The sequence below is a fragment of the Vicia villosa genome, linkage group LG7 (assembly GCF_029867415.1).
Source record: "Vicia villosa cultivar HV-30 ecotype Madison, WI linkage group LG7, Vvil1.0, whole genome shotgun sequence".
Classification (NCBI taxonomy): Eukaryota; Viridiplantae; Streptophyta; class Magnoliopsida; order Fabales; family Fabaceae; genus Vicia; species Vicia villosa.
In genome coordinates this window covers 23401208-23409967 of record NC_081186.1, presented here as the reverse complement: position 1 = coordinate 23409967, position 8760 = coordinate 23401208, and the positions used below count along the sequence as shown (strand labels likewise).

Below are 8760 nucleotides of genomic sequence, written 5' to 3'. Positions count from 1 at the left end.
TTTATTTTATTTGTTTTTCTTTGCAAAATTAATTAAAAATACTTTCAAAAACCCAAAAAATATTTTCTTTTTACTATTAATTTGATAAAATGATAATTTAATTTCTCGACTAAAAATATTTTATTTTTCTTTATAATTAAAATATTTTGTTTAATTAATTAGTATATATTTATATATTTACTTTTTAATTATTTCTAAACTATCAAAAAAATCAGAAAAAATAATTTCTTTTCGTAAATTTAGTTTATATATTATAGACTAACTTTGGGCATAATTAGATTATTTTTCTCTTTAAGTTTAATTTATGTGTGTAATTATTTGCATAATTATGTGTTAATTAACTTAATAACCTCAAAAACAATTTCAAAAAATCCCAAAAAAATTAATTTTATTTTAAAATTAATTGACATACAATTTGGACATATTTTAGACTTAATTTTTTAGGTTTAAATTTTATTTCTAATTCCTAACCTTTTAATTAAATTAATTATGCATTAATTTTAATTAAAATCAACCATCCAAAAAATCCAAAAAATATTTCCCTTTATCTTATTGCAATTAAAATTCATAGATAAGTGTATAGGTTGTCAAATTCATGTAAATAGCGTAGTTTACATTTCTCGCACAATCGATGTAATAGCGTAGATTTATTTTCTGCATTTTACATTCCCGCACTTTAATTTCTATACATATAAAACTGCGTGTATGGCAAGAATATAACTGAAACGCTAGATCACTAATTTCAGAGACAAAAATATCTGAAACCAAACACAATCACATTTTCACCTCTTAGGGTAATCCCTCTGTTACTCTTTTCAAAATCAATTCTACTGTTTCAAAAGCGATTCAAGTAATTTCTTTCTGTATCCAGTCAAAGAAAATTTTCTAAAAGAAATAAGAAAAGGACCTTACGAACTTAAGGTAGATCTCCTAATTGCTTGCTCAATCAAAGACAACAGAAGCTTTTCACATATCACTGTTTTTCCAAAACAAAACTTTCAAAAAGACAACACTTTGTATATATCCAAACAAAGGATCATTACGAAGTTAAAAATCTTTTTTTCAAACCATCAAAACATCTTTCGAAAGATGAAACACTTTGTATACATCCGCACAAGGATCATTACAAAGTTAAATTCTTTACAAAAGTATTTAAAACCACATACAAGCATTTCAAAGCAAGACAAACGATTCAAACAAGTGAGCTAAGCAATTAAGAGCCCATGGATAACCATGGATACAAAGGGGTGCTAACACCTTCCCTTTGTATAACCTACCCCCGAACCCAAAATCTCTTTAAGGTCTTTTTCTGTTTCTTTTATAAACCTTTCCTTAATTGGATAAAATAAAAGTCAGTGGCGACTCTCTAATTTTCACAACTCAAAAATAAAAAGAAGAGTCAGTTCGCATCCCACAAAAAACCGAGGACGACACAATGCTTCTTATAAAGCTATTATCACAACTGTGATTTTCTCTTAAGTTTAAGCTTAATCTCACTAAAATATTACAACAGCAATGTAGTGAGGTTGAAGATGAAGTTTGAGAGCTTTTTGAATTTGACAGCGTTTCTGTATATTTGCGCAAGTGTTGTATTCAGAATTCGTAAATCGTAACCTTGCTTCTCATCAGAACTTCAATATATAGGCATTTGAGAAGATGACCGTTGGGAGCATTTAATGCTTTGCGTGATCCGTACAGCATTGTATTTAATGTTTCACTCTTTTGTCAACTACCTCGAGCCTTGCTTTCGCTGTGTCTACTGACGTTGCCTTTAATAGCTTTCAACGTTCCTTTTGTCAGTCAGCGTAGCCTGCCATCTTGTACTTGCTTCTGATCTGATGTTTGTGTAAACAACGTTTGAATATCATTAGAGTCAAACAGCTTGGTGCAGAGCATCTTCTTGTCTTCTGACCTTGAAGTGCTTCTTAGCGTGATACCATGAGAACTTCAGTGCTTCTGCTTCTGATCTCAAGTTCTTCTGATCCTTCCATAGATCATGTTCTGATTCTGCTTGACCATCTTCTGATGTCTTGCCAGACCATGTTCTGATGTTGCATGCTGAACCTTCTGAGTCAGTGCTTCTTGCGCTGATTTTGTGCATACTCTTTATATAATTCCTGAAATGGAAATTGCATAGTATTAGAGTACCACATTATCTCATACAAAATTCATATACATTGTTATCATCAAAACTAAGAATATTGATCAGAACAAATCTTGTTCTAACAAATATATATTTCAAAGAGGTTCCTACGGAATACCGTAGATATGAGGGGTGCTAATAACTTCCCCTCGCATAACCAACCCCCCGAACCAAAGATCTCTAATAAGTTTATTAGTTTTGATTTAAAAAACTTATCTGGGTTTTATTTCGCTTTTTCTCATTTTCTTTGAAAACAATAAAGCGCGGTGGAGACTGTACTAAAATGTTTGAGCTAAATCAATCGATGGCTCTAATCTCAAAATTTCATCGCTACAACAACCACTCCCTGTCTTTGTTAGCCTTGCGTGTTACAGTTGTTCCTTGAATTTTTCAGCTATACCAAATGAATGTCAAGAGTTCATTCTTGAATGGATACATCAATGAAGAAGTCTATGTCAATCAACCTTTGAGATTTGAAGACTTCAATAATCCTTCACATATGTATAAGTTGAGAAAAACTCTATATGGCTTAAAACGACCACTAAGGGCTTGGTATGATAGACTTAACAACTTTCTATGTGAAAGAGGTTTCAACAAGGGAATGGTGGATATAATTTTGTTCATTAAGAAGATCAAGGATCACACCTTACTTGTTCAAATATATGGTGAAGATATCATTTTTGGATCAACAAATAAATATTCGTGTGAAGAATTTTCATATGCAAGGAGAATTTGATATGTTTGTGATGGGTAAACTAAACTATTTTCCTAGACCCCAAATCAAGCAATTAAAGCATGGTATTTTCTTAAATAAATCCAAGTATTGCAAAGAAAATTTGAAGAAATTTGATATGGAAAATTGCAATGAGATTGCTACTCCAATGGGCTCAAGCACTTACGTTGATCAAGATGAATCCGGTCTCCCAATTGATATAACAAAGTATCGAGGTATGATTGGTTATTTTATCTATTTAATTGTGAATCATCCTAACATAATGTTTTATGTTTGTCTATGTGATTGATATCAGTAATGTCCAAAGGAATCCCACATCTCTTCAGTAAAAAGGATCATGAAGTATTTAAAGGGAATCACAAATTTCAGCCTATGGTATCAGAAAGATAATATATGTGATTTAGTTGGTCATTCTAACTTGAATTATGCAGTTGTAAAATAGATAGAAAAAGCACAAGTGGAACATGCCACATTTTTGGTAATGCCCTAGTTTCATGGTCATGTAAAAAGTAGGCTTATGTCGCATTTAGTACCGCAGAAGCAAAATACATTGTGATTGGAAGTTGTTGTGCTCAAATTCTATGGCTAAAGCAACAAATATACAACTATGGCTTGAATATAAGATGTGTTCCCCTTAGGTGTGGCAATATAAGTGATATCTACCTAACAAAGAATCCAGTCACGCATTCTCAAACTAAACACATAGAAATTCGACATTATTTCCTATAAGATCCTGTTCTTAAAGGAGATGTTGAAATTACATTTATAGGATTTAGGATGAACTTGATGTGTAAAAGATCAACTGGCATATATTTTTCTAAAACATCTAGCCAGTGAACCTTTTTGCAAGATAAGAAGAGAACTTGGTATTTAGGATGAACTTGATGTGTAAAAGATCACATATTCATCTTTACTTATGGTATGATGATCTTGAAAAGGATATTGGTTCTCACACTTCTTCAAAATATCAAGGTATATGTTATTCATTCCTTAAAATGCTAAAATACTCATCATTTACTACTTTCTTAATTTACAACTTCATTTGTGAATTAATTAAATTATGGTTGTGCATTTTTTGTTTAATGAATATGTGGTTTTTTTTTATCTAAATGATTATGGGTTACATGCTAAATCATATTTTTTTTAATAAATTTAATCGTGAATTTGAATACCACAATTCACCCATATCTTGTGTTTGAAGTGACTTGTCCTACAATTAGTCTCCTACAATTTTGAAAGTCTTAGGTCCCTCGATTAATTTGTATTTCTTTAACAATGGTAGGAAATAGGAACATGACGCCTCTAAACCTATTTCAAGCACAACAAGCTCATGAAATTCAGTGTGCTATTTTAACTTGAGGGATATTGTCGATGATACACCACAAAGCTTCACTAACGCATTTCTTACAATGATGCAATTATAGACATATTTACATCTAACTACTAGGAAATTAATTTTCACAATCCTTTTATTTTTGTTTTCTCCAAATGCTATCTAAATTTCCCTGTACAAGGTTTGGCAATTGAATTGTCAAACATCTGGAGTTACCACCATGGTAAGGTTGCAAATTACGGTTAAGCCTCACAAAGCTAAACAACTATGTGTATGTCATAAAACCTTCCTTTGTCGACCAAAATGTGGTGACTATTAAAACCACACATCATGAACCTTATAAAAAAAGGATATGGTGGTTTCGTACTTCATTGTTAAATTCCTCATCATAGTAAGATAAGGGATGCATGCTTCTTATGGCCCTCGGTTCTGTCTTGTCTTTCGCGTGGTGATATCCAATTGTTTTCTTTTAAGGGAATGCCACGTTGCTTCCTTTGGATAAGGAAAACCTATGGAAACAGTGAGCAAACAACATTGGTTTTCCATTATGTATTTCATCGTGGAGTTAATTCAAAAATCTTCCCAAGACATACCAATTTTTCTTGCGATGCAAGCTACGGTGTGGATATCATTCCATAGAGTGAACACTTTGTCGAGATGTGTGGGTTCTAGGGTGATATTCGTTATTTTCCTCTTCTTATCCCATGACTTTTGTACGCGATTGTTCTACTTCATAATCCTTCTTGTTTATTTATGGATGTTGTAATGTTATAATTGTAAAGGGCCTCGCCTAAAGAGATGCCTTTAAACCGCCTTAGAAGTGGCAACGATGGAATGTGGCCCGAAGGAGGTATCGTCTTGTCCCAGAGCTTTCATATCGCCCAATCATGGGAAACATGGGATAAGCAATTACTTTGATTATGAACCACGTCTCCCTTGAATATAGGGTTCAACGGTCCGTCATTGACTGAGTGGGTGGCGACCCTTTCCAAGAAAACGCTAGACCCTAGAGGCCTATATAAATACTTTTCCCTCTAATGAAAGAGGAAGAAATTTTAAGCCAATATCATAACACATGCTGACCATACCTCATACACTTATACCTAAGCACACTGATATCTTCAGAGCTTCTCGCCTCAGATGAGCAAGACTCCTAAAACCACCGTAAACCATCATTATACGGGGCTTCTCGCCGCCGTAGGCAAACCCTAACCACCATACAACATAATATACCTACAAAGGCCTATAGGTGTCTCTGTCTTCACAGGGGAAACACACACACACACACACACACACACCTGTTGTAACAGCTCGGGCCCCTCGCAAGGCGCTCCCGGCACTGCCACCTCACGAACTTCTCTACCCCCTCTCTAGTAGAGTTTTTGCCTTTCGTGAGAATCGAACCCTGTACCCTGGGATTCAAATACATGTTCAATCCATTCTCACTACCAATTGAGCTATTAGAGTGAATTCACATGTTGATGTTCCTTGAAGGTTGAATGGAAATTATTGGTATCTCGTTGCTTCGGTCTGATGGTGTATCTACAAACAATCTGATGCTCATGTTAGTGACATATATTAGCGTGATATTTCTATGTTAGATTTACGTGTACTTTAAATAGACATGACAGTCTGATGCTCATGTTAGTGACATATATTAACGTGATATTTCTATGTTAGATTTACGTGTACTTTAAATAGACATGACCTTTAGCCTTTATAACACGTCTAAAAGGGCTTACATGCTTTAGAAGCTTCTTTCCATGACTCATGTCTCCCAAGAGAATTGTAAAGTGTTCAGACATTCAATGACATAAAAAGATCTAGTAGTATTGCCCTTTTATGATTTGAATATCCTTTTTCAACCGTCCATCATTTAAGCTCAAGTTATCGGAATCATAATGGATCGAATATCAATAAAGATCAAATCACTAGCTAATGTATAATATTTTAACGCAATGTTATTTTATTTAATTATTTTTAGCAAATATAATTTTTATTTATTAATTCCATTGTATGGATAGAAATATCCACATTTTTATGAGTTCTCAACTCAACCATTCTCTTAGAAATTAACCTCTTAACTTTTTTTATTTTTCTTTCTTCAAAATTGAAAACGTAAATGAATTTGAGTTTTAAATGGCTATATGAGTTGTGATTCAATGAAGAAAAAAATTAATCGCATGCGCTTTCTAAACAGAATAAAATCCATACATCGAAATGTGATGCGCAACGCATTTAATGAATAGAGATTGAGCTTTATAGTCCAATCTATAACAAAAAGTAAATCATTAAAGAAATAGGCATGTGAGAGATGTATTCATGGAGATCAAATCTCACATACTCTTTTCATTTCCTACGTGCAATATATGTGAATTCCTATTTATTGGGTTATGATATGAATGAGTAGTTTGTTGGGTGACTGACAAGAAAGACTTTATTTGGTAGTATTATTCTTTGGTCGCAGTATCCGTACATGAATCCGATGTCGTCCAGCGGTTAGGATATCTGGCTTTCACCCAGGAGACCCGGGTTCGATTCCCGGCATCGGAATTTTTCATTTTTATTTTTCTTGGTATGAACAGAATACGGAATTTTTTTTTGAATAACTATTTTTTTTAAAAAAAATTCCAGAAATAACAAGGTTTTCAAAATAATTACGAAAATGTTTTTTTTTTTTTAAAATAACATGATGTCCCCAGGGGGGTGGCAACAACGTTCTGGGCTTAAGTGATGTCGCCAGGCCCATTGGCGCCTCCCTTGTATTGTTTAGGTGTTGTCGCCACCCCCTGGCGACAACACCCCCCCTATTTTTTTTTTTTTTTTTTTTTTGTTATTTTTTTCAACTGCTTTTTTTTTCTTTTTTTTTTTCTGTTTTTTTTATATTACTTTTTTAGTTGTTTTTTTATTTTTTTTAAGATGGAAATATAATAGCAATAAATTAAACATAACCAAAATACAAAATACATTGAAATGAAAAACAACACAAAATACATTAAAATGAAAAACAACTCAAAATACATTAACGATACAAATAAAAATCCTATTGCGCGCCACGTGGACCATGGTACGATCCACATTCAGGTTGTCTAATAGGTCGTGTAGACGGGTCACGAGTTGGTAATGCCCCCCTATTCCTGCGACGACGCCCCCCTCTATTTGGTTCGTCTTGTGCTTGAGTCGACGGCCCCTCAATGAAATCTGGGTCTTCAAAATCTGTGGGCCGTCCTTGACCTCTAGAATTCCCTCCATAGGATAGGCGGGTGCCCGCGGCGCTGTCAAAGCTTTGTCTAGGCGGGTTGAAATTTCTCCTAGTGGGTGCGGCCTGGAAGTTTTGGAAGTTGGTGGTGGATCCGGTTTGGTTAAAATACAATGGTTGTGGTGGTGTGTTGAGGTCAAATGGTTGGTTGGTGTACTGTGACGTTGGTTGGTCGAATGTGGTGTATTGCGGGTATTCTTCTTCTATGCCCATGTCGGGGGTTATTGGTGGTGATCTTGAAGAGCTCCCCGCATGGAATTCTTGGAAATGTGATCTGGAAGAGCTCCCTACATGGAATTCTTGATTTTGTGGTTGAGTTTGGGATGGAAAAAACTGGTGGTATTGTTGGGAATGTTGTTGGTAAAAAGGTGTTTGTGGTTGGATTGGTTGTTGGTGGTAACTTTGTTGTTGTTGTTGGTGTTGCCGTGGGTAATGCTGTTGTTGGTAATTTGGCGGTGGTTGTTGTTGTTGTTGGTAATTTGGTGGTGGTGGTTGTTGTTGTTGTTGGTGGTAATTTGGTGGTGGTTGTTGTTGTCCTCCAAAATATGGAGGTTGTGCTCGCGGGTCAGCTAAATAGAAAGGGGCAGACACAATCATTTCAGGATTTGTGACCGATCTGTACCAGTTGACATATTCAACAGTTGGCTTCATTTCTTGCGGCGCCACAGGAAATTCTAGAACATATTTGGAACGACGAGCCCATATTTTACGCTGATCTATAGCAAACGTCTTGTAATTTTCTACGTACCACTGTTCGCTAACCTTCGCCAGATGCCAACGACCACATTTATTTTAATTGAACGATCCGGTTTTGGCAACACAAAACAACCGGTATATCACGATATTACATTGCAAAATAACACATAACAACTTGTAGTACACGCTCGATCATTGCAACAAACACAACAACACTTAATCTAAACTACTCAAGTATCACTGCAAGAACAAGTGGATTTTCAACGCCTCGGTTAACCTCTCCACTGTGTGTCCAAAACATTAGATCCACGTCCACATCGTCTTTCACACGGTCCCAATAATACATGTAGGTGCCTTCTGGATTATTATCCGTCAACGTAATATATGGACAACGGTAATCTATCTGTTTAACTTTTCTGGTCGGACCATCTAGTTGACGAAACCCAGTGTTGATGGCTCTAACAATTCTCTGGAAATTCCAATGGGGGTTAAGGCAGACACGCATGTGACTACCTTCCTCAAAAAAGACGACAGCCCAAACTGAGTTCATTTTTTAGTGTTTGCAGTAAGAATGAAGAAAGAGTTGGTACTTCAAC

At 35.0% G+C, this 8760-nt stretch overlaps 1 non-coding gene across 1 annotated transcript; it reads left to right on the top strand.

Moving 5' to 3' along the window:
• The first annotated feature begins 6690 nt into the window (after positions 1–6690).
• Positions 6691–6762, top strand: TRNAE-UUC (transfer RNA glutamic acid (anticodon UUC)). The gene has a single exon. It is a non-coding gene; the product is annotated as a tRNA-Glu (tRNA).
• The last annotated feature ends 1998 nt before the right edge of the window (positions 6763–8760 follow it).